The following is a 25,316-nucleotide window of genomic DNA, read 5'->3' on the forward strand; positions in this document are numbered from 1 at the left end:
TAGCGTTGTTCATTGTATTCCCGTATTATCTTTTTTAATGTCTTTAGGGTCTATAGTTATAATTTCATCTCTGATGTTGGTAATTCGTTTCTTTTCTTTGTTCAGCTGGCTAGAAGTTTATCAAAGAATCAACTTTTTGGTTTCATTGATTTTTCTTTGTTGTTTTTCTGTTCATAATTGAATGATTTCTGCTCTTATTTTTGTTATTTCCTTCCTCAGCTTGCTTTGGATTTATTTTGCTTTCCCTTTTCTAGCTTCTTACAACAGGTGATTTTATTGATCTTGGACCTCCCTTCCTTCCCTTCACTGATGGTGTGGATGTCCCTGCACCACTGCTTTCGCTGTGTCCCACGGATTATGTTTCTATTTCTGCTCATTTTACTATTTGCTGTTTTACTTTGAGATTTTTTTTTAAGTCTCTGTATTATTTAGATGTGTGTTGCTTGATTTCCAAGGTTTGGAAATTCTCTTATCTCTCTGTTATTGATTTCTAGTTAACTCAATTATTGTCAAAGGATATATTTTTGTGATTTCTTTTTTTTTTAAATTTAGTGTTTTTATGACTCCAGATATGTTGCGTCTTGGAGAATGTCTGTTCTGCTGTTGAGTGGATCATCTACCCACGGGCCCCTTTCCCACCCGCCTTTGCCCTTGTCTAGCAGTTGTCTTATGTATTCTATCTATAAAGATTGAGAATCTCATCAGACCTGCTAGCTTTGCTTTTGCTTGTCAAGAATATTTTAAAGAACAGAATAAGAAGCTGGACCTGATGATGTACACCAGCAGCCCCCAGCAATTTGGGATGCTGAGGCAGCAGGATCCCAAGTTTGAGGCCAGCCTTGGGAACTTAGCGAGACTCTCTCAAAATGAAATAGAAAGGACTGGGGATGCAGCTCAGTGGCAGAACACCCCTGGATTCCATTCCCAGCACCACAAACACACGCACACACACACCAAAAAAAAAAAAAAAAGTTTATTATACTTACACCATTTCTATTCCTCTTCTTTTATTCCTGACATTTCAGTTTCCTTCCAGTTTCATTTTCTTGTGTTTAAATAACTTCCCGTAGGGATTCTCTTAGAGCACATCTACTAAATAAAAAAATAAAATAAAATAAAAATTTTAATTTACCCTCCCTGATGAGTGTCTTTATTTTACCTTCATTCTTTAAAGGATGTTTTCATATAATTCCTGGTAAATAGTTTTTTTCTTTCTTTTAAAATACTGTGTTACATCCTTCTGGACTCTAAGGTTTTTGATGAGTAATTCATCATTGAAAACAGTTCTTTTATGACTAATACAAGAATTTCTCTGGATGTTTTCAGGAATTTTTTCTTTGTCTTTAGTTTTCCATTTGGTTATGACTTGTCTTAGAGTTGAATTCTTTCAATATTTCCTATATGAACTTTGCTCATCTTGGATCTGTAGGTTTATGTCTTTTGCCAAATTTGTGGTATTTTCAGCCATTATATCTTCCATGTTTTTTCTGCATGGTAGCCTTTCTTTTCTCTTTCTCTCTGAGACTCCAGTAACCTTTCAGTTTTGCTTCACAGGTTCCCAAGAATTTCAGCATTTTTTTTTCTTTTTCTTCTTCCCTTCTCTTACTTAGAGTGGATTCTTCTGCTAAGTCTTCAAGTTCTCTAACTCACTCCTGTTTTTTACCAAGTCTACCCAATGAGGTGGTGTTTCTTTTTAAAATCTTGTCATCTTAGGATTTTTGTTCATTTGTTTTGGGCCTGTTTTATCTATTTATTTTTTTTTTTTTGAGACATCTCACTCACATTATATTATAATATAATGCTCATATTATACTCAAACTTGATATACTCCTCCTGCCTCAACCTCCTGAGTTGTTGAGAAATATATGCCACCATGCTCAGCTAATTTAGTTATTTTATTCTTGAAGTTTTTATTTGGTTCTGCTTTATTTTTTCTATTTCTTTGCTGAGATTTTCCATCTTTTTACTTATTTCAAGAGAGTTGACCCTGCTTCTTTGAGCATTTTTACAGTAACTACTTTAAAATGTTCGTCAGGTAATTTCAATATCCATCATCTCTACATTGTCATCTGTTGTCTTTTCTCATATGAGTTGAGATTTTTATGATTCTTCATGTGCTTTGTAATTTTATGTTGCATTTTGGAAATTTTAAATATGTTAAGAGACTTGGGGTCTTGTTTAAATCTATGGATAATTTTTTTTAAGCAGTAATTGATGGCATTTGGTTTAGGCTGCAAATTTTGACTGGCCTTCTTCTATGATTTCAATGTCTGTTCTTCTTAAAGTGCTTGCAGTGCTGTTTGGTTCTGTGTCACATGTGTCCCACCCAGCTGCCAATCTGGGATGTGGTGGCGGTTTGTCCTTTAGTGCCATTTCCAAAGGCTTTAGAACTGGTTGTGCTTTGATCTCTTCCTTCTCTGCTTGAGGATGAACTTGGGAACCTAAAAGCATCTTTATGGGGCTCTGGGCCTTCCTTCCCTCTTGGGTGTCTTCTGGTGTCCTGAGCCTCCAGGTCTTGTGGCAGGAAACCTGAGGCTTTAATTCCTAAGGCACCCTGCCCGCAACAGGGCCCACCCACGTCAGGACTAAGCAGGAGGGGTGTTGACACAGAAGGAGAAGCCATGGGTGTTTGCCCCAGCCTCCTAGACCACAGCTCCCCCGAGTGTTAGGAGGGCTTCTCCCTCCTAACTTCCACAACTTCCACTGCTTGTCATCGTGGCCACTCAGGACTGACTGGGGCTAGGGCATGAGCAAACGAGAATGGGACGAGGGCATGGAGAATTTCTCCTACATTCTCTCTGAGCTGTAGGTGCTCTTCCTCCCCTTCTGGTTTCCCCCCCCCACCACCTTCATATTAGAGAACTTCTCCTGGAGCTTCCTATCCATGCCCTGCTGCCTAGCCTTGGATTTCAGGCTGCGAGGAATCCAGTACCAGGGATACTGGAGGAGAAAGGGGAATTTCCACACTGGTTCGGTGGTTTTTGCACTCTGATCTTTCCTCTATGACCTCCTACTGTGTACTTTTCAGAGGCTTCATATATTGCTCCATGGCAAAGTTCTAGAGTCATGTTCATTTGGAAAAGAGAGCAAAGTAGACTTTTCGACTTTAGGTACTATGTTAAATCAGATTTACATCCCTACAATGAAACACCTGAGGTAATCAACTTATTAAGAGAAAAGGTTTCTTTGGACTCACTGTTTTGGAGGTTCCATGTACAATTGATCCCTTTGCTTTGGGCCTCTGGTGAGGCAACACATTGTGGCAGAAGCACATGATGAAGCAGAGTTGTTCATCTTGTGGCCCAAAACGCAAAAGAGAGGTGGGTGGGGAGCCCAGGCCCCTTGAGTCCCATAGTCTGTTTGAGGGCACAATGCCAATGACCTAAAGACCTCCCACAAGGTCCCACCCCTCAGCATTCCTGCACCTCCCAAGAGCTCTACCCTGGGGATCAGAACCTTAACAGATGAGCCCCTGGGGACATTCATCTTCCCGAGTGCTGCAGGTACTCTTCATTTTTGCCTGTAGTCTGTTTTATAATGAGCCACCAAAGGCTTGTTGGAATTGATAGTGGTAGTGGTAGTTTAAAAGATCAAAACATACTATTTTATTTACCAAAACTGAATAAATCTAAAAATCTTTTCAAGTTAGAATCCGAACTTTGATCTGACATGGAAGTAATAGTCAAGAAGAAACAAACATAAATAAGAAAATGCCAAAGTCTTCAGAAATACCCAAGCTGTCCCCCAAAACTCATTCAAGTGCCAGTAAACGTGTTTTATTTGGAGGCTGTGGGGTGTGGGGTGCCAAGTGCACCCCACGGTTCCTATTAGCAGTCGGGGTCACCTCTGCTTTATTCAGTGTGGCCTTTGCATCACAGTTCAGGGAGGCTGTGCCCTGCCCGAGGCCCTGGGTTCTCCATGAGGTCGGGTGCCAGGGCGCTCATGCTGCTCTTCTCAGGCCCAGGCCCGGACTCCAGGAAGCGGACACCGTGCAGCCTGTCTCCCCTCTCTGGATGAGTGGCACTGCCCTTCTTATTTCAGTGACTTAGGTGAGCCCAAACTCACCGTCCCCTCTCCTTTGCTTCACCAGCCAGTCACCAGCCGAGTCTCCCTGAACTGAGCCTCTCCTTGCCCTTCTCAGGTGCCTCCTGATCGGAGGCCCTGCCCCGGCCCTTGACCTCATGCACTCCTGACAGGATCACCCTTCTCCCTGCAGATCTGATTGGCCTGCCTGAAAGCCACCAGAATTGTCTTCTCGGGTCAGCAGGGTGCCCAGGCCCTTCCCACTCTGCCTCCCAGCGCCTGCTATGCTTCACTAGCAGAGACACCATCTTCCCCCAGTCCAGCTCTCCGATCCCGGGGATTTTCGGGCCTTGGCACCTTCTTTCATATTGTTCCCTTTGCTTAGGCTGCCCTTCCTGTGTCTCTACCCCACTCCCCACAACTTGGCCAGCTCCTGCTCACCCTGGAAAGCCCATTTCAGGAATGTCCTCCTCTGCGGCCAGTCTTTATTGACCCCGTGAGGTGACTGACTTCCAGCCTCCACCCAGGGTGCTTCTCTGTGTTGACATTATTAACCTTTTCATACCCAGGTTCTCATGAAGCTCAGGTTGATGGGTCACAGGGTCTGGCACCTACGGGCTTGATCAGATCTTTAGTGTCCTGGGTGGGTTGGGTATCAGAGAGGACAGCCGTGAGCCCTTGAAACCACGTTTTAAAAATGGGTATTACAGACAAAGCTAAATATAACTAAAAGTCTTTCCTTCTTATCTAACTTTACTAGAATGATTGTGGCTCTTGGACACCCCATTAATTTTCAGAGAGGAAGAAATTACATTATTTCCTTGGTTTTTCTCTCATAATCCAAGCTGTGGTAGTTGCACCTGTCTTTCATTTTCCTTCAAATATACCTTCTCATGTTCTTACGTGTGAACACGTAAGCATGTGTCCAGTGTTGTTTTAGTCAGTTACTGCTGTCTTTTTGTTAGTAAGATCTATGCTACAGAAACAGTGCCTGGATAAAGCTAGAAAAAGTCACCACTTCCTTCAGCTATGTCTTTTCTATTTTTTTCTTTCATGGAGTTGCTCAGTCATACCTGGTATATTACTTAAACACACAGGTGTGTGTGTGTGTGTATTTTTTTTTTTTACTTAATTTTTTTTTTTTTAATATACCAGGTATTGAGCCTAGGACACTTAACCGCTGAGCCATATCCCCAACCCTTTCTTGACAGGGTCTTGCCGAGTTGCTGGGACTGGCCTCAAACTTGTGATTCTCCTGCTCAGCCTTCTGATTTGCTGGGATTACAGATGTGTGCCACCATACCTGGCCCACAGATGTGTATTTAATGCCACTGCGTGCCAGAATCTGTTGTCACTGGGGATGCAAGACAGATCCACAGTCTGTGCCTGGAAGAACTCATGACTGTGAGGATCAGATGAATCTGCTTAGGTCTCAACTGCCATGAGGCTGGAACAGGCCAGATGGGGGCTGCTCCTGTGAGTGGAGTTCCAGTGGGATGGGGTACTGCCCAGGAGGCCAGGGCAGAAGGTCCCGGAGGCAGTCAGGGAGTTATGTAGAAACAGAAAAGTGTCCATTTCAGGGGAAAAATAAACAGGTGCAAGAATTTAATTCATTTAATCTGGCATCACCTACAACATGCCACATACTATTCCGATGCTTGGAACAGACAGAGTCCATCCCAGTATGAAGTTTAAGTTCATTGGAGGAGGCCATAAACAATCCATGATTGCTGCAATGTGAAGGTGCTGTGAGCAAATGCAGCGGTCCAGGATAGGTGAAGCCGGGAAGGAGGGCCAGGGCAGCAGAGCCCATGCCAGCAGTGACTCAGCAGGTAGAACAGCTGCCAGACAGACAGGCGCTGGTGCTGAATGAGCCAGAGAGGTGAGATGGGAGCAGGTCATGCAGGGCTTTTTATGTGGAGCAGTTTGTGGGAGCCATTTGCATGCTTTGTGCATGGAGGGGCATGACTGGAATCATACCTTGAATAATCAAGTGGGATGGACTCTTGACTTGGGGGAAGAGAAAGAAGGTAGGTCAGGGGAGAATGAGGTGTATGGAGTGGTAAAGAGGCCCCAGGTAGCTTGGGGTGGGTACACAGCAGTGAATGGTGAACAAGTGTTCAGATTGGGATACAGATTTGGGATATGTTGAAGGTAGGACTGTTGAGATTTTGGAATGGATTATAGGTCAGATTTGAGAGAACGAAGAATTAAGAACAAGTTCAAGTTTTGGAGCTGAACAAAATGTTGGTGCCATTTTGTTGAGATGGGGATGCCAGGGAAAGAATAAGTTCAAAGGAGAAAATCAAGGTTGGTTTTAAATTTGTTTGGAATATCCAAGTGGAAATGTAAGTGGACTTCAAGAGGAAGCCCAGAACTAGGGATATAAATGGGGGCCAGGGTTTGGTCTTTAGGATACAGATATTATTTAAAGTCTTGGTACTGGAGGAGCATATTGTGGAAGAAGTGAGAGACAATAAGAAGAGTGAGGAGTGTACAGTGGCAGTGTACGCCAGCTGCTGGGTGGAATATATGAGGACCGAGGCTGGAAGACGGTTTTGTTTGAGTGGAGGTCGCTGGTGCCCTGGAAAAGAGCCATTGTGATAGAATAATGAGAGAGAAGGTGTCATTGCAGTGGGTTAGGAGAGATGTGGGTAAGAGCATTAAGATACCAGGTATAGGAAGCTCCTGCAAGGAATCCTGCCCTAGAGACAGCAGGCTGTAGGGAGATTGCTGGAGGAGGTGTGGAGTCAGATGGGGATGTCTCAGGGCGCAGAGTATCAGCACCTTTGTCTGTGATGAGAACGGTCTGGGTGAAGTGGAAGAGAGGACTGGGGGCCACTTTCAGGAGAGCATCCATGGAGTGGGCACAGGGAGGTTGGTGAACTTGGTAGTGGAAGAGTCAGGCAGGTCCGTTTACTGCGTCCTGCTGCCTCTGCCTCCTTCTCCCTCTTCTTTCTTCCTGTCCCCTCCCTGTACTTTTCCCTTCCCTCTCCCTCTCCTTCACACACACCCCATACCCCAGGCTGGCAGGAACCACCAAGCTCTGTATCTGCTATAGCCCATCCCGTTTTCCAGAAAGGGGCCAGGCTGTTGTCCTCAGGCCCGAGGCCTTTTCCCTTCAGATCCAGGAACTCCCCGTATCCTCACGTTTACGATCCCAGTCCTCAGACAGTGCAGAGCAGATATCATGGCAGATGCAGAAGAGCTGGCTGTGCCTGGTGCTCACGGTGGGAGGAGCAGAGATGGAACCTGGGGCTGCAGCTGTGGGTGGCTGATGGTGGAGAGTTGGGAGTTGGGGTCTCACTTTGTGGTCACAGGGGAGCCACTGACAGAGTGAGTGGGAGGAACCGATGTGGTTTGTGGGGCAGGAGAGTGAGAGGCTTTGCCACGGATCATGTGAACTTGGCTTCTGCTGCTGAGTTTTAACATCTACCTTTCTTGAAATTGAATATATTCTTACAGAAGATTGAGGAAAATGAAATTAATTCAAGAAGTAATGAAGCAGAACCATGGTAGCTGCCAGGCAAGTAGCTGATTTCCTTAATAAGCTGAGTCATTAACGGGGTGGGAGATCGGGGCCTTCGTGTGTGGTAAAGGAGGAAACAGATACGGGTGGGAGAAAGCATGAGCTGTTGGGACCGAAACAATCTCATTAGTTACTTTTAATATCCATAGGCCTTCTGCGGGGACAGTGATGATTTTTAACAGATGAAGGAGAGCCCAGGGTGTTTCAGTCACTGCCCACAGCACTCAGCAAATCAGTGCTGTACACCAGGATTGAAGTGGCATCTCTGAACTTCCAGTTTATTACTTGGTCCTTGGAATGAAGCAAAGTGATAAATCTTGACTACAAACCAACTGCAGGATTGGGGACATCTCACTTAGTCTCCAACATTCAGGCCCAAACTGTCCCACAGAAGACCTACAGTTTAAAATGAGAATTCCTTGACTCCCAGCCACCAGAGGAAGCATAATAATGCATGTGGTCCCCGTGTTCCCATGTGAAGGCCCTCCATAACAGTAGTGCCTCCTCAGCATGGACTTGGTCAGCGAGGAGAGCATGGAACCTGACCCCAAGATGGCTGGAAGGGATGCCATTCCTGGCTCCTGTGAGTGGCCACCCAAGGTGACCGCACCCTGAGGGAGTGGGGGACGACAGTACTCAAATGTGAGCAGGGTTGTAGGATCTACCCTGAGTTCAGAGGCACTAAAATAGGGGTGGGTGAAGGGGTAGGAAGGGGAGAAAACCTGGCTTAGAACTAAGACTTGAGTAGCTCTGGTTTTCATTTAATACTAGATTTTGGAAAACTCTACAGTTTAAACAACAAACTCATGTTTTATTTGAGTTTAGTTTTAAGTGTATTGCTGATAAATGTGACTCCACAGCTTAGTTTTAGGATTCAGTGAGATAATGCAAGTAAGGTATTTATAGCAGTTCCAGCACACATTAACAGCTCAGCAAGTGTTCACTGTAGATAATAATGATTATCTTTCTTCTCTTTTAGTTTCCAGGGGTAAGAGATTTTTTTTAAGTATTTCCAATTGTAAAATGTTATCTTTTTGCGCAGTAAATTTTTTGTTGATGTTGTTGTACTGGGGAAGGAACCCAGTGCCTCATGAATGCTAAGCAAGTTCTCTATCATTGAGCTCTACCCGCTACCCAGTAAGTTTTTTATTTTTGCAGTAATGTCTTCAATACCTTGAAAGTATTTCTAATTGCAGAATGTTACCTATAGTAACATCTTTTTGCTAGCAATAAGAAGCCGTGGACTTTCAATTAAGTTATTAATATGCAGAAAGGCAAATAAACTTACCGAATGCCTGAGTACAGTGCTAATCAGAGAGATCCTCTCTTGTCCACAGGTCTATTATTTGATAGTTGTTTTGTTATTATTATTACTTTTGGTACCAGGGATTGAACCCAGAGGCACTTAGCCACATCCTTTTTTGTGTGTGTGTGTGTGTGGAGACAGAGTCTTACTAAGTTGCTTTGGGCCTTGCTAAATTGTTGAGGCTGACTTTGAACTTGTGATCCTCCTGCCTCAGTCTCCCAACCTACTGGGATTACAGGTGTGCGCCACATACGTGGCCTTGCTAGCTGTTATAACCTATGCCAGAGATGACCACTAATGTGTATTGAGCAAGAGTCTCTTCTAAGGACTATACATGTAATCCTGATTTAATCCTTCCAGCGATCCTCTGAGTTGGGAACTCTTATTTACTATCCTTGTTTTGGTCAGAAGAAAACTGAAGCTCACACACCCACTTAGTAAGTGGTAAGGGGATTGGAGCCCACCACCTGACTCAGGATGTGTGCCCTCCTTCCTCACTGTGCTGTCTAGCAGCCCCTCCTGGTGGCCTGCCCAACTTGGCAGTCCCACTTTCCCCCTTGCTTGAAGAGTTCCTGTGTGTCTCAGAGAAGATGCATCCTGTCCATATCTCCCCGAGGTCTTCCTGCTTCGTCTAAGCTGATCATGGTGTCCCATTTCCCTGTATCAGGAATTTGGCTTGGTGAGGATACTTGACAAGACTCTGGCTGAAGGACTATGAGGAGAAACTTTGTTTAGGCTTCAGGGGCAGCTTTTGTCACCAAGAGAAATAAGACACACAAAGAAGGACAGCTCTCTTCCTCTTTTGACCTTATCACATTTGGACATGGTATCTAGCGGTGTGTGGCCATCTTGCCACCACCCTAAAGGGGAGGCCAATACCCAGGACAGGCACAGCCAAAAAGATGGCAGAGAAGCAGAGGCAGGCCTTGACAGTCTGCACGCGGGCCATTCAGTCATGCACTTTTTGTCGTATGGGACAATGAGACCCCTTGTTATTCAAGCCAGTTTGAGTTCTTTTCGTTACTAGCAGCCCAGTGAATCCTTACTTGGCACCTCCTCCAGGTGTGCCTTGACATGCTGTTGTCATGCACACAGGTGACAGGTATGCTGAGATCCAGAGGCCCTCCATTCTTAGGAGGCCAAGAGGGATGGGGCAGTTAGTGTCCCAGGCCTGTTACCTCCAGCCACAGGGAGCCTTGGTGTTTAATCAGGATGGAAAGATTCGTGTGTGTATCATTTCATTTAAATGCCTTATTGTCAGTGTGTCCATAAATAAGAATATTTATATATATGTGTGTGTATGTGTATATGTATATGTATACCCAGGGGCACTCGACCACTGAGCCACATCCCAGCCCGTTTTATATTTTTTTAAATATTTTTTAGTTATAGTTGGTTGGACACAATGCCTTTATTTTATTTATTTTTATGTGGTGCTGAGGATTGATCCCAGAGACTCGAACATGCTAGGCGAGCACTCTACCGCTGAGCCATAACCCCAGCCCCCCTTTTTATATTTTATTTAGAGACAGGTCTCACTGAGTTGCTTAGCACCTCGCTTTTGCCAAGGCTGGCTTTAAACTCGCGGTCACCCTTCGGAGCTGCTAGGATTATAGGCATGCGCTACCACACCCAGCCCATAAATGAGAATGTTTTAAAGAGCAAGTAGATGTTTCAAAGAAAGCCTTTGCCCTTCACTCTGGGATGAGCAGGCCCTCCGACCTCATTCTGGTGTGCTTTCTTCTCAGGTGCCTTCCCCAGCTCCACAGGCTGTTGACTGTTCCCTCCTCAGTGCCCTGTGGAAGATTTTAAATATTTCTGTTATATAGCTCTAACTGGTTGGTTTTCTGACTGTCTCTGCCAATGGACCTTAAGTTCTTGAGGAAGGATGTTCCTCATTAGAAGGACTCAGGAAGCTCAGAACCGTGCTCAATAGTTGGAGCCCAGTCTGCTAGCTGTGGTGGTCCTGCTAGACACTGCAACCCCTTGAGTATTGATTTTCAATCTTCTGCTTTTTAGCAACCTGATGCTTGTTTCCTGTCCCTAGAGGTAATGATTTACTTGATGGGGGGCACAGCCCAGACACTGATAAGGTCCCAAGGATTCCAACATACAGTCAAATTGAGAGCCTCTGTCTTAGAGGGAAGGATGTGACAGAGACCATTTCAAGAACATGATGACAGTAGAGGTGAAAAGAACCAGTATCAGTAGGTGCCACTAGATTCAAAGAATCCAAGAAGGAGCTTGTCCCAGCAGCCCTCAGAGAGATGATGCACACAGAGCTGAGTAGTCCCAGCAGGCACAGCATTGAGTAGCTACTCAATGCATTATGGCAGAGCCTCCTTATGACAGTGATCCACATTCAGCCTCCCAAGCGCTGGGATTGTGGGCCTCTACTACAGGCACAGCATTGAGTAGCTACTCTGGGAGTTGCCTTATGGCAGAGCCTCCTTATGACAGTGATCCTCATCCAGCCTCCCAAGCACTAGGATTGCGGCCCTACCTGTGCTTTAGAATTACCAGGGAGTACTTGCTGGGCGCGGTGGCGCATATCTGCAATCCCAAAGGCTTGGGAGACTAAGGCAGGAGATTGTGAGTTCAAAGTCAGCCTCAGCAAAAGTGAGGTGCTAAGCAACTCAGACCCTGTCTCTAAATAAATGCAAAGTAGGGCTGGAGATGTGGGTCAGTGGGTGAGCACCCCTGAGTTCAATCCCTGGTACCAAAAAAAAAGGTAGAAGTACTTGAGCCCTGCCCCCCAGACTGGTTAAATTGATCTTGGGTGAAACTTAGGCAGCAGAGCTTTTTAAGTTTTAAAAGCTTTTAAGGTCATTCTAGTGTGTCTCCAAGGCGGAGGCCTGCCTGATGAGCGCAGCAGTAGCCCTTGCCCCGTCTGTCAGTGTTAGAAGTCTGGCACAGGCCGTCCAGGCTCTCCGATCTTTGAGTCATCGAGGAGAAGTTGGGAAAGAGCAGGGTGGCGAGAGTGGTGGCTGGAGGCGGGGTGGAGGGTGTAAAGGAGGAGGAGAGGAGGTGACACTTCTGTACGCAGTTCAGTTGGAGCTGGAGAAGTCTTGACAGCCACTGGCTGCGCATTACACAGCCTGTGGCAAACGGGAAAACTGGGGGCACAGATTTACAGTGTGGCCTGCAGGTGGCTGGGGAGCCCTTCCAAGTCTGTCAGGTGATCTGCAGGTGCCTTGGCAGCTTCAGGGGAAAAATCAAGTCATTTTATTCAGACATATTATACTAATGAACATTAATTTTGAATTTCACTGGAATCTTGTTTTTAGTAATCTTTATCTTCTTCAGGATTGCATTTGTGCTGGAAAAACTGTCTTGGCTAGGATTTGGCCAGCTGAGGGCAGTTTGTCTCATCTAACATTTTGTTGTTATCTGCCATTATTCATGTAAATGCATTTATTTTATTTTATACAGTTCAAAAGACAATGGCTTGATGGTGAGGGTGAAAATAGAGATAGAGGGCCAGGCAAGGTGGCAGTGCCAGTAATACAAGCAGCTTGGGAGGCTGAGGCAGGAGGATGTCAAGTTCAAGGCCTCAACAATTTAGCAAGGCCTTAAGCAACTTAGCCAGACCCTGTCTCAAAATAAAGCACAAAAAGGACTGGGGTGTTGCTCAGTGGTTCCATCCCCAGAATTCCACTCACCAAAAAAAGTAGAAATAGAATGAATCAGGGAAACATTAACACTCATAAAAACATTGGAGCTATAAATAGTGAATGGGATTCCAGAGCAAGTATAAAGTGTATATTTGTAATGATGCCACCAGTGATTCCTCAAGTAGAATGGCTTACCTCAAGGGGCCAGAAAGGAAAGAAGATCGGTAAGTGTCTGAAATTAGATTGATGGACTAGTAGTCCATTCAACCCTACTGCACTGTATACTGTCCATTCTCTGCTATTTTTAAACACAACCTAGGTCAACCTGTTAATCCAAAGTTGTGCTTCTCAAGGTGAGATTGATGAATTCTACAGTGAAATGAGAAAAGAGGCCAAAAGCACAGAAATGATATCCAGAACTCTGCTTCTCACCGAGCAAACAGGGTTCCTGAAAGCTCATGACAGGTGTGTTGCTCAGAGAAATCAAAATGGGGTGTTGGCAAAGTTTCTTCAGTGAGTGGATGTTGTGTGATTCTCTGGTACAGTGTGGAAGGCAGTTGCTTTGAGATGTTTGTGCTTGCAGATCTTTTACTTCACATCTGGGCAGAACCAGTGATGTGGAGATTATTAATCAGCTCTTTGTAATGGGTGGTACTTGTCTGATATCGGATTGCTTGATGAGGTTTTGCTCAAAGAAAGTCCATGTTGTAAGAGAAGAATGTTTAATGTTTGGTTAGGGATTATATTGTGAGCCATGAAGGAGAATGAAAAAGGTGTGTTGGGATCATTTGTAACAGAAGAAAGGTCAGAGGACATTGCTACATGAACAAAAGGGTTGCACTAGAATGTGACTGGACAACAGTTGGTGGTCTGCACTCTCTCCTGACCCTGACAGTAGTTGAAAGAAATAGTGAAAAGTGTGACAATTTCTACTGAAATGAAGAAAATGGGCAGTGATGTCCTGGAGGTGAAGGTGCCTCTCAGAAGATTTTGGAAGATGGTATCTGAGTTTAAAACCTATCTTCATGGGGCTGGGATGTGTATAGCTCAGTGGTAGAGTGCTTGCCTTGAAGGATAAAATAAAACCTATCTTCATGACACTGCTCAGTGTCTGTAAAAGCCATTTTTGTCATTTAGGTGACCTTCCTAAGTAACATGCTATTTCAGGGCTGAGGATTAAGTTACTTAATAATAAGTACAAGAAATTGTAGTGTCTCCTAGGTCTGTCCCTGTCTTCTGTATGAGTCAGCTTTTGCTGCTATAGTGAAGTTGTTGAAGCAGTCTACTTATATAGAAAAGAGGCTTATTTGCCTCACAATTTTGGGGATTCAAGGACATGACACCTACATCAGCCCAGTTGGGATGAAGGCCCTCTTGGCTACATGACATCATGGCAGATGGTGATGACAGGAATGTGTGTGGGAGCAAGCGATTAATCCTTAAGAAGCAGCAAAAGAGCTGGGATGGGCCAGGCTCAGGCTTGAAAACCACCCTTTGGAATCCCTTCCGTGGGCAGGATGCTCAGTGACTTGAGCATCTCCCACCAGCCCCACCTCCTAGAGGTTCTGTCAGCTCCACATCTTCCCATGGGGACCAAGCCTCCAACACATGCACTCTTCGGGAGCAAACCACATTGAGACAGTGGCATTATTTCCAGCTATAGTCCTGGTGCCTTGCAGTGTCACAAAGAGCTAATCAACATTTTCTGAATGACTGGACTTTTATTCATTAGAGAAAGAATTATAGGTTATGTTTTAAAACCATATCCAAGAGCTGTAGAATGCTTGCCAAATACAACCCAGAAGTAGAATGGGCATCTATTTATTGCCCTCCTCTCCAATGGAGCATTTAGCCTAATCTTCCAGCTCTCAAATTTAATGTGTAGGTTGATTTATTTTAACAAGCATTGAAAGAGATCTTGGTGAAAAATCAGTCCCTAATTTCTAGGATCATGTTGAATCTCAACCCCCAGATACATCTGAGAGGTGCCAAGTACGTGGGGCTCCTCTGGTGATGTCTGTGTGAGTTAGGATTTTCCAATTTAGAAGAAATACATAGTAAGAAAAGAAACTACCTGGGGAGTCAGCTCAGACTGCTAGTCATTATGTCTCCAATAGCACATTGTTTGCCGTCGTGTGTAGAGTGTCCGGTGTGCAGTAGCTGAGTACTCTGAACAGTGCTCACCCTCCTCAGTGATAAAGTATCATGTTTAGTTTATCACTTAACCTTCTGAGAAATTTGATTTTTGAATTTGCCTGTAACTGGTGGTTGCTATGGGGTCAGTTTGATAAATGATGGCCTAGAGATAGACAAAACATGTTCTCAAATTATTCTTACATAAAAAACATTATACAAAGTCACAGATGTCCTTTTCTTGGATTCTGGGATGTGGTTCAAAAATACATATATGACAAAGGACAGATGTGCTCTTGTCATCAGATGTCACTGTTGAGGAAGCGTTAGAATAAGAACCTCAACCCTGGGGTCTGCATATTGAACAGGTTCCATGCCAGGGGCTGCCGCGTTCTGTCTACCAAAGGCCAAGAAGCAAGCCCTGGCTGGGTAGCCAGCCCCTCTGGGCCCCAGCTCTGGGGTGGGGACATAGCAGCAGAAAGCTTAATGCCCCTGAGTATGATGGCTGGGCATGGGCCATGAGCCTGTGGCCCAGCACCCCTGTGCCCGCAGATGCATCCACCCAGCAGAAGTTCAGTGGCCACACAGCCTGTGTTTTTCAGGGTGGCTGGTAAGAGCTCAGACATAACTGGATAGCTTTACTGCAAACCATTTGAGCAGATGTCTGTCTTCCACCAAAGATCAAAAGAAGGAAGGAGGAGCAGGAAGGTGATGGGTATTGTGTCTCTTTGAATGTCATTTTGAGAATAACTGGTTAAAAGCAGTTTTAATTTATTTGCCTTCAAGAAATGAAAGCTACCTTATAATTATTTCAGCTGGTAGACACACCTAATGTCTGAAATAAACTCGAAGAGGTGACGGTCCATTCATAGCCCAGGTGGTAGCACCAGAAGAGGTCTAACAGGCCCCAGTGTGAGCCCCAGCTTGGCCACCCAGCAGCTTGGGGGAGTGACCTAACCCTGGTATCTTGACCTCAGTTTCTTATTTATAAAATGGGTCAATTGAACTTAATAATTTCGTCCTTCCCTCCACATAGTATGATAAATGAAGTGCTTTTCAGTTTTCCTAACTGCATCCCAAATCTGCTCTGGGTTCTCTGAGAAACATCTTCATCCAGAAGATTTTCTTACTTTAAAATATCCTCCCCCTCCTGCCTCTCCCTGTCATGACTCAGTCACTTCACCTGATTTACTCTCCTCCTCACCTCATCTGGAGTTATGAACTCTTGTGGCTGTTCTTAAAATGGTGATTTCTTCAACTATATTTTAAGTGCTGTGAACTTACCCCGTGTATGTTCTTAAACTGCACAGCCATATTGACAATGGCTTTGAAAATTTCTGATTTCCTTTGGCAGGATTAACCTCCAACAACTTAATATCCCTTTGCCATCTGGGAACTCTGAATAGAGCAGCAAGGTGACAGCTCCACAGGAGGCCCCGTGCCCTGGGATCACTGAGTGTTAAGCACATTTCGTCACAGCCTGTCTTGTCTCACAACTTCCTATGATGTGAAAACAAGTCATGGAAAATTTCTAAGGCATCTTCTCTTTAAAACTACAGATGATCTTAGAAGCAGAGTGAGTTATCAGTCTGCCAGGTCCAAACACTAGTGTACGAGACAGAATCATAGACCAAAGTTAGTCTGAAAGATGAACTTGAGAGCACAAGGTTTCTAATTTCATGAAATATGATTCTTTAGCTATTTTAGAGCAGTTGTTGACTATCATTTATTTATTGTATTACAAAAGTGAAGACAGCAGATCTCCGCGGATCCAGTAACATTTTGGAAGCAAAGTTAAAACATTGTTTACTTTGGCTTTCACAAAAATCCTGAGCTTAGAAACATTTTGAGCCCTAGAAAAATTTTTTTGTTTTAGTCATAATTAAAAAAAAAATAGCCCTAGTCATTTGTTATAGTGTTGAACCTCTTAATTTTCTGGTTTCTCTTTTCAGATTCTTTATTGAGAGATTGTACAGTAGGGAAGGTGCTAAGAAATGGGGCGCTGTGCTTCTCGGTGACCGGGCTGGGTGTGGGGACGGGCAGTGTGTGGGGAGGGGGAGCCTCCCCAGGTGCACACCCCTGGTAGCAAAGTCATGTTATGGATTCTGCACCAGCTTTCTGCATCTTCTATAAAAAAAAATTACCTCAAATTTGGTGGCTTTAAATAGTAGAAATTGTCTCTGATTCCTCTGGAGGCCAGACATCTGAAGTCAGGGTGTGGGGAAGCCCATGCTTCCCCGCAAAGCTCTTGGGGACAGTCTTGTTCCTGACCTGTTCCAGCTTCTGGTGGCAGCTGGTGTGCTTTGGTTTGTGGCTGTGTCACACCAAGTCTCAAGGCTGGCATCTTTGCTAGGAAGTCTGGGGGTGTTAGGAGGTGGGGCATTTAGCTCACGGGGGGGGGGGGCTTGTAATGGATTAGTGCTTTATGAAAAGACTCAGAACCACTCGTTTCTCCTCCTTCTCTGCTCTCTACCATGTGAAGATACAAGAAGAAGGTAACCAGCTATCACCAGGAAGAGGGCTTTAATAACAACCCACCCATGTCGCTCTAGACTGCTAGGCACCAGAATCGTGAGAACAAACTTCTGTTGTTTGTAAGGCACCCAGTCCATGGTACTTTGTCCTACCAGCCTGAATTAAGACAGTCTTCACCTCTCTCTGCCCTGTCATTACATCTCTGTTGGTCAGCTCTCCCTTGGCCACTCTTATGTGGACATTTGCAATTGCATTTAGGTTCCACCCTGATAAATCCAGAACTATTTATCTAATCCAAGATCCTCAAATTAATCACATCTGCAAAGGCCCCCCCTTCTCTCCCTTATTTTTCCTTCCCTTCCTTCATTTTTGGTCATTTCTAGGCTCCAGGAATTAGGATGTGGATGACTTTTAGGGGCCAAGTTTTAGCCTCTCACAGACTCCATTTGTTCCAAATGAGTCAAATAAATATCAAAACTTACTATCTCTCTGGGCTAAGTGGCTCTCGCATCTTCTCAGCCCGCTCCATTTCTGATATAATCTGTTAATGTTAAGAATAAGGCCTTTGGGCTCAGGCAACCTGTGTTGGAATCCCTCCTAGGCTCCTACTGGTTCCAGGACTAGGGCAGGTGGCTTAAGCTCTTCATGCTTTCGTTTGCTCATCTACAAATGGCGGATAATATTATACTTGAGTTTTCAGTAAACTAAAGAATTCAATAAGTATTAGGATGTATTATGTGCATGACACTTAATAACTATAATGATGAACAAATGAGTGTGGTCCTGGTCCTCATGGACACGTAGTCTGGTTGGGGAAATGGTTATTAATCAAATATTCTCCAAAATGTAATCCACCCACTGGTAAAAGCTGCACAGGAGAGGTTCCCAGCAGAGTCTTAGGAAAAGTGCGTCCAAGGAATTGATGGGGAAGCTGAGGTCTGAAGGGTTGTGTGCAGAGAGAGAGCCTGTGGGTTGGAAAGGGCTTGCAACTTTGTGGGAATTAAAAGAAGTGTTTGTAGAATTTAGTGATCTGTGGGAAGATTGGGATGAAATAAGATTGGTGACATTATCAGGGATCAGGTGAGACTGGGCCTTCTAGAATCTGAGCTTTGTCCCAAGAGTATTGGGAAGATCAGTGGGTTTAAGAAGTGTGTGCGTGTGTGTGTTGAGGGGGGCATGAGGTGATCTGATTTGTTTTTACAGGCTTGCCCTGGTCTCTGGTTGGGGAATGGATGGACAGAGAAAGGACTTAGTGGCAGTAGAATGGTGAGATCAGAGTTGTGGCCTCAGTCCAGGCCAGAGGCCAATGTAGATTGAAGAGTGTGCTCGTGCAGATGAGTGGAAAGACGTAAGATGTGCTCTGAAGAATGAGGGGTGAGAGTGTCATACGTGGGGAACTGCTGAGGAAGAGAGATGTCCAGGACAACTCCCAAGTTTCTGGTGTAAACAGCTAGATGGATGGGGGCCCATTGGCTAAGGTGGGGACAGGAAGAGGGGCAGATCTGAAGGAAAGATTCTGAGTTCAAGTTGGTATATGTTAGGTTCAGGAAGCCACTTAGCCCAGTGCCTGGCACAGGGCACACCATAAACAGTAGCTTCTATCTCAGTAGCTTCTAACTCCATCTGTTTCATGATCCCACTGACTGCTGAGTCGGGGACTTGGGTTCTGGCGCTGGCTGGGCCGTGTTAGGTGAATGAGTGTTTCACGGTACCATAGCCTTGTCTATAACTTGGAGGCAATCAAACTAGATTCTTTTTGCCGTCCACTCCCTCTCAGCTTTTGTGTGCTGGGGTGCTTTGACATTCTTGGTGTTGACCACCTGGGACTGCTCTGGCCAGCTGGATTGCTTCAGAGAGACTAATGAACTAGAACTGTGCATATGGGTGGCAGTTTCTGGTAGAAGCTGACATTGGGGGAATCTCTGGCCAAGGCAAATTGTGGCCAGCAAGGAGGCCTCATGACGAAGGGAAAGATGTGGTTTGGGGAGAGTAGCAGCTGCTGCTGTCACCAGAGAAGCATGAAATTCGCCAAGCTTTGGAGGAGACTGCAACTGAGGCTGGCTGCTTATTAATTGGCAAATTAGCATGATTTGGGGCATATGGAGAAATGACAATGGGAAGAAAAGACGTAGAGAGGAACACATACCCCCTCTGTCGCGTGTGTCATCTGTCAAGGGTGTGGGGTCGTTGTCGGAGCCCCGAGAGTCCAGGGGCAGAGCATCTCAGTCAAACTCCTGTAATTTACAGATGAAGAAAACCACATCCACACCGAGTTCCCTGGTGGCAGAGCCAAACCACAGTATTCGGTGTCCTCACACCTGGACCACATGGTCCTGCTCCTCCAGACCTCCAGGAGCAAGTGTCACTGTGGCTGTTTGTTTACTCACTTATGAAGTGGGGAGAAAACTTACAGGACAGTGCCTGTAACTTGACACCTCTGAAGAGTTTATATCTGAGCATGTCTGTATTAAGGTTTTATTTATATAATATAAATGCATGTTTTCAGGAGCCATTTACTTAAACATGTAAAGGCCATTGAGAAAAGCATTGTCAGCCATTTTAGGCCCAGTTTTGGAAAAAGTCAAGTTTGATTTCATGTGTCTAAGATTAGACCCCAGAGATCTTACTCATTGCTTCTGAGGCCCTGTTATAAAACTGATGTGATTGGTTATACTTCCAGCCGTCTCATAAGTCAGCGCTTCATTTCTCAACGGTAGGCCTGGTCCTGCCTGGATTCCACAGTGGCTCTTCTACTTAACTCACCTTATATGGGCTCCTGGGTGCTCTGACAGTTTCTGAGCTTCCGAAGAAGCTCCCTGGGTGAAGACAGTGCCCAAGGTTTTTGTTAGACTGGATGGTGTTCTTTTCCTCAAAGGTGTTTGGTGGGGTTTTAAAAACCTCAGCAATGGTTTTGTTGACCAGAAGCAGCTGAAAGGGAACTTATTCTGCAGGTTGCTTCCTTATCCTGTGATTGTGGCTTGTGAGTAACTGCATTCCCTGGCTGCTGCCCTGGAAGCAGCCACTGGTCATTCTCCTGCTTTATGATTCCTCCACAGTGCAGGAGGCAGAGCACACCACCTCTCCCTGACAGCTGAATTTCAAACATCTCATCAGAGTGTGTAATGAGGCTTCAGATGTGCCTGTTGGGTATCAAGAAGCACGTTTCTCTCACTCATTGTGGGCTGTCTGAGCAAGATCCCTAAAGGAAAGGAGGGGCCAGGTGTGCCTCTGGGTGAGGCTCAGCAAGGTCGTAAGCAGCATCAAGTATATGGTGGGGATAATCTGGAGCAAAGATTCACCTCTTAAGTGGGGGGTGAGTGGGGAGGTAAGCCATCCCTTATGGGGACTATTTTCAAGGCAGAGAGACCATGTTTTGGGAAAGTGGGGGGTTATCTGCTGTCCTCCTCCCAGGCTCCTTGAACATGATGTGCTGTTACTGAAGCAGGGGTTCCCCACAGCTGTGCCCTACTCTGGAGATACCCTACCAGTTTCCACTGCCTTTCCAGGCTCTGCTCCCCTGCAGGGCCCCCTCAGGCCAGCTCCCCCGGAACCTTCCCCAGAACCCCAGTCTTCTCACTGAATTCTCCCACAGATACAGTCTTCAGTGTGCAGTTTTGCACTTTGTTCCTTTGTGTTGTTACCTGTGGGTGGGTGTTTGGGGGAGAGGGTGGGTGGTTCACATGTCCTTTTTCACTGAGTTATTAACTTCTTACAGACAAGAACTCATTTTGAATTTCCTTATATTCTCCCATAGTATCAGCTTAATTCTGGGGACAAAGTATTGTGCTTATAAGTATTTGCCCCTTTTTTGGAAAGAGTTCCTGGTGTGTTTATTAAATAATAAATTTTTAAAGATGTGTAAAATCTACATGGGCCTCTTTCAAATTATTTTTTAAAAAATGTAACTGTAAGATTTGGTTTGTTTACCTGTGAGAGGAAACTCAAAATAATAATGACTTAAGTGAGATAGTTTGTTTCTTTCCCTGGGTAAAAGAAGAGTAGACTTAGAGAAATTGGTTGGAATGAACTCTGCAATAGAAGGAACCCAGGCCTTTCTCTCTTGCCGCTCTCCATTCAAGCTAATGATTTCCCTTCTCAAGGCCAAGTGACTCAGTCCACAATGACTGTTCGAACTCCAGCAATTACATGCACATCCCAGGCAGCTGGAAAGAGGAAGGCAGGAAGAGGGGCGAAGGGCCACACTAGCTATCTTTCAAGGGACTTTCCCACAAGGTGTTGCAAAGTACTTTCCCTTGCCTCTTATTAGTTCAAACCTAGCTGGCACTTAGTTGCAAGGGAGGCTGGGAAATGTGCAAATCATGTGTTAAGTGGAAATGTGGGAGTACTGAGGAAGAAGGGGGACAGCAGCTAGACTTGCAGACACATGGGCCAGTTTGGAATAATGGAGTCTTATTAACAAATTCCTAAATGGGTAGCTTTTTTTGTGTCTACTATGTGCTTGGTGCTATGCTAAGTATTAGACCAGAGGACCCAACACAGTGGTTTTTACTCTCAGGAAGATACAGTGCAAGGAGGTGAGACAGACAATATATAGGAGAGTAAACAAATAACAAGACAGTGAGGGGATATTAGTAAGGACTATAGAGTCAGTCACATGGGCTTAGCTGGTCTCAAAAACTGTCCCTCTATTGGGTAGCACTTAGCATTGCTTATTGCATGAATGGGGTATTCAGCTTTCATCGAAGCTGTTTTGGTTTCTCTTTTTGGACGGTGCCTGTAAATCTCTGAGCTTTTTAGGCGGAAAAATGCGTTAAAAATTGCTTTGCTGGACCATTCATAAGACGATTTATTTAGACTGGAAAGTTTTAAGCTGACATTTCTAAAGAGTTTATATCTGGGCATGTTTACATTACGGTTTTATTTATATTATATAAACGCACATTTTCAGGAGCCATTTATTTAAACACGTAAAGGCCATTAAGAAAAGTGTTGTCAGTAATAGAAGAGATTTCTAACGGTATGTGCTTAATAAAGCAGCATAATTTATAAAATACTTAGAAAAATGTGAATGTTTTATACTTCTTTCCCAAGGGAGGAATTTTTATTTCCCTACGTTTCACACACAATGGTGGGATTCAGTTATTCTAATTGTGTAATAGGTTGCTGTTGAAGTCAGGTCTTTGCAGAGGAGTTTTCTTCCCCCTTCATAAGTGAATAAAACAAAGAGCCACCACCAACACATGTGTGGCTCAGGCTTGGCATATTTTGTAGCAGTCCACAGTTGATTCCTGGAATCTTGCAGTAAAACTACTTAGGGTTAAAAAGAGGTTTCATGCCACCTTCTTTTTATGACCTCTTTATTAACCCATACTTTAACAATTTGCCAGTGTCTCATACTAATTTTCAGCTCTTTAGGTTCATGGCTTATCATCATTTAAGTATGCTGAAGACCACAGACTGAAGAAGCAAGGGAAAATCCACATTGTTTGGAATATCTTTAAATAAGAAGTCCTGGAGAACAGTTCCGGATTTTACATGTAGAAACGTTAATCAACAGCAGTAAACTGTGCACTAACAACATGTTTTAAACAAACCAGTGCTTAGGGAAAAAAACAGGAAATTTGACCAAACAACTGTTCCTAGTAACATGTTTTGTGTGTCTTTGTTAAGATCATCATAGTGTTTTAGTTCTTTTTTTTTAACTTCCTTTCCAAAATTTGCTATTATATTTCTTTGCAGTTTTATGTACAGCTTTCATTTGATAAATATTTTTCACTTCAGGCAAGCTGGATTGCTATGATATGAGGAATTACAAATGAAAGGAATCCATAGGTATATTGGTGTTACAAAGGGCTAATTAATGCTCATTTTGCTAGGAGGTGCTTTGTCAGCCTCCAAGTCTACCTTTAACTGGTAACATTATTGGCATTTTGTGCTGTGGGAATGCCATTTGCGTACTGTTCTTGTATTCCTTAACTTTAAACTTGACCCTTTGTTGTCACCGTAATGCAAGAAACCATTCCTGTTTCATCTGGGACAGCTGCACGTCCCATTAGAGACTAGATGCCCAGGTTCTCACAGAAATCTGACCTGAGATGGACAGATGTTGGAACTCCTATGCAAAAATCTATTCTAAACAATCGGGACTACTGCTAGACAGGAATGCCAAACATTTCCAGCCACAATTATCCTTGATAATAACCACCTTGATAGCAGAAAGCAGCACCGCCAGCTTCATTACATCATCTGGGGGAAGATAACAGGCCTGGGGCATTTTAGCTTGGATTTGCTACATTTACAGAAGATTAGGGCCAGTGTAATTGCATCACTGTGAAAGTTAGAAGTTACTGATTCACATACAGACATCGGACATCTTCATACTTCTTCCCCGTGTAAGGAGACCATAGCAGGGGACTGTTGCCTGTGAGGTAGGGGAGCCCGGAACAGGCGAGCTGAGCACACAAAGGGCCATGTGGCCCAGAGGAAATGGACACGCGTTCCCTTTGAAAGTTTCCAGAAGCCATGTGTCCTCAAAGAGTTGTTCAAATAAGCTCACTAGTGTGTTTTATTTTGTCAAACGTGGAGCATGCCCGTTATGAAATGGGGAACCCTGAAATGTGATACGTCCATCTTAACCAGCTCAGGGTTTATTCAATTCTTCAAGCTTTAATCCTATTAACTCTCAAGCACAAAGGAAATGCAGGGCTGCTCTCTCATAATTCTGCCCAGGCTCCACGGCATTTGTAAACTGACTTTTAAATTTTACAAATAAAGCTTATTGTTTCACTACAAATGTAACAAGCCTTGGTGAAGCCACTTTTCAAAAAGCATTTTAGATTTTTTACTTTAAGAGAAGGTTTTCAAAGATGTTGATAATTTCAATCATTTCATCGAATTTAAGGATTTTTAAAAAGCAACTCATTTGAAAAAACAAGTTTTTGATGTGAAGTACATCAAACATGGCTTTTTAAAATCAAATCTTTGGTTTTTTGAATTTCATTGGTCAAATTAAAAAAAAATGTAAGCAATATCATTGTAACCACTGTTCAAATTGGATTTTTTGGACTATATATTTAAGAGTTTGATGGTTTATAGTCAGTTTAGAAAATGAGAGGATTTTTTAGAAGTTGCATTGCTTAAATCATTCAAAATGTTGATGCGAAATGCATTAAACTTATCCCTAGCTATATGTCCCTTGTACATAGATCTAACCCAGCAAAATTCCAAAATCTGATTATGATGCTATTGGAAGCTAATCTCATTGTCGTGAGCATGAGCTAATGACACATTAGTCTGTATTACATTATATACTTTTCAGTCTGCTGCCTGCAGTTTTGATTACATTTAGTTCCTACCATTTAGATTTGAAATAGCAAAATCTTCCTGTTACTACCTATCAAATTTATAAGGCTTTTCTCTAAAATTTTTAAGTATTTTAAATCTCCATTACTTACAAAATTTCACCCAACCCTCACTGAAAAGTCAGGCAGGATTTGCTTGCTTGCCCTTTCTCTTCTGAAGGGCTCACCACCTCCAGGTGCCAGGCTGTCAACACAGCCCTCTCTGTGCTGCGGTGGCCGGGAATGTCTAGTCATTGCAGTTTACATAACAGTTTGGGGTGTTTGCTTTCAGAGGTCACTTCAATGTCAGCCCCAGCAGTCCACACACAGGTCTGCCTGTTCCACGCTGTTTGCAGAGGAAAAGAACATACTGTGTTGTGGGCACTCGGCTGCTTTCCTTACCCTGGACTCTTTGCATGAGTGTGACAGGAGTGATGCCATCAGCTCATGTGCGTCCCAGTCCATTTGTTTTTCTGTCGGGTTTCCTATTCCGACTCTTCCTGCCGGGCAGACACCTGGCGCTTTAGGCAGCTGAGTGCTGCCCGTCCCAACACTTGGCCTGAAGTTAGGAATGTCACCTGAGGCAGCAACCCTTCTCGTCCTCCAGAAAGTCTCCCAGCTCTGTTCTGATGGGGAACAGCAAGGAGCATTCCCTTGGTGTATGAGCCTGGCTTCTTACGTGCTCGTGCAGCAGCTTCCATGGAGCTGCGTAATTTAAGCCAATTGTCTTTCTTTTCAACCATGTCAGAGAATCAAGTAAAACTGTAACATCAGACCAGCCAGGAAAATGAGCAGCTGGACAGTAACATGTTTATAATATAAATCCTTCCTGTTTTCCCAACCCATGCTTCCCTGGCTGTTTTGCATTCTGACAGGCAGAACACTCTGGTGGTTTGCCTGTGGGCAGTGGCCACCAATTTAAGGATTGTTGATTA

General features: G+C 44.2%; 1 protein-coding gene and 1 long non-coding RNA gene across 18 annotated transcripts in view; one reads left to right on the forward strand and one right to left on the reverse strand.

The window, feature by feature from the left end:
* Aopep (aminopeptidase O (putative)) overlaps positions 1-25,316 on the forward strand; it is a 312,146-nt gene that overhangs the window by 96,820 nt on the left and 190,010 nt on the right. The gene's annotated exons all lie outside the window — the stretch shown is intronic.
* On the reverse strand, positions 10,263-25,045 carry LOC124105547 (uncharacterized). Its single transcript, XR_006855776.2, has 3 exons — positions 24,496-25,045; positions 19,227-19,314; positions 10,263-10,654 (listed from the first exon to the last, which is right to left on the reverse strand). It is a non-coding gene; the product is annotated as an uncharacterized LOC124105547 (long non-coding RNA).

The sequence above is a fragment of the Marmota monax genome, unplaced genomic scaffold (genome assembly GCF_021218885.2).
Source record: "Marmota monax isolate L192 unplaced genomic scaffold, Marmota_monax_Labrador192_F-V1.1 WCK01_AAM20220418_F8-fsc00180, whole genome shotgun sequence".
Classification (NCBI taxonomy): Eukaryota; Metazoa; Chordata; class Mammalia; order Rodentia; family Sciuridae; genus Marmota; species Marmota monax.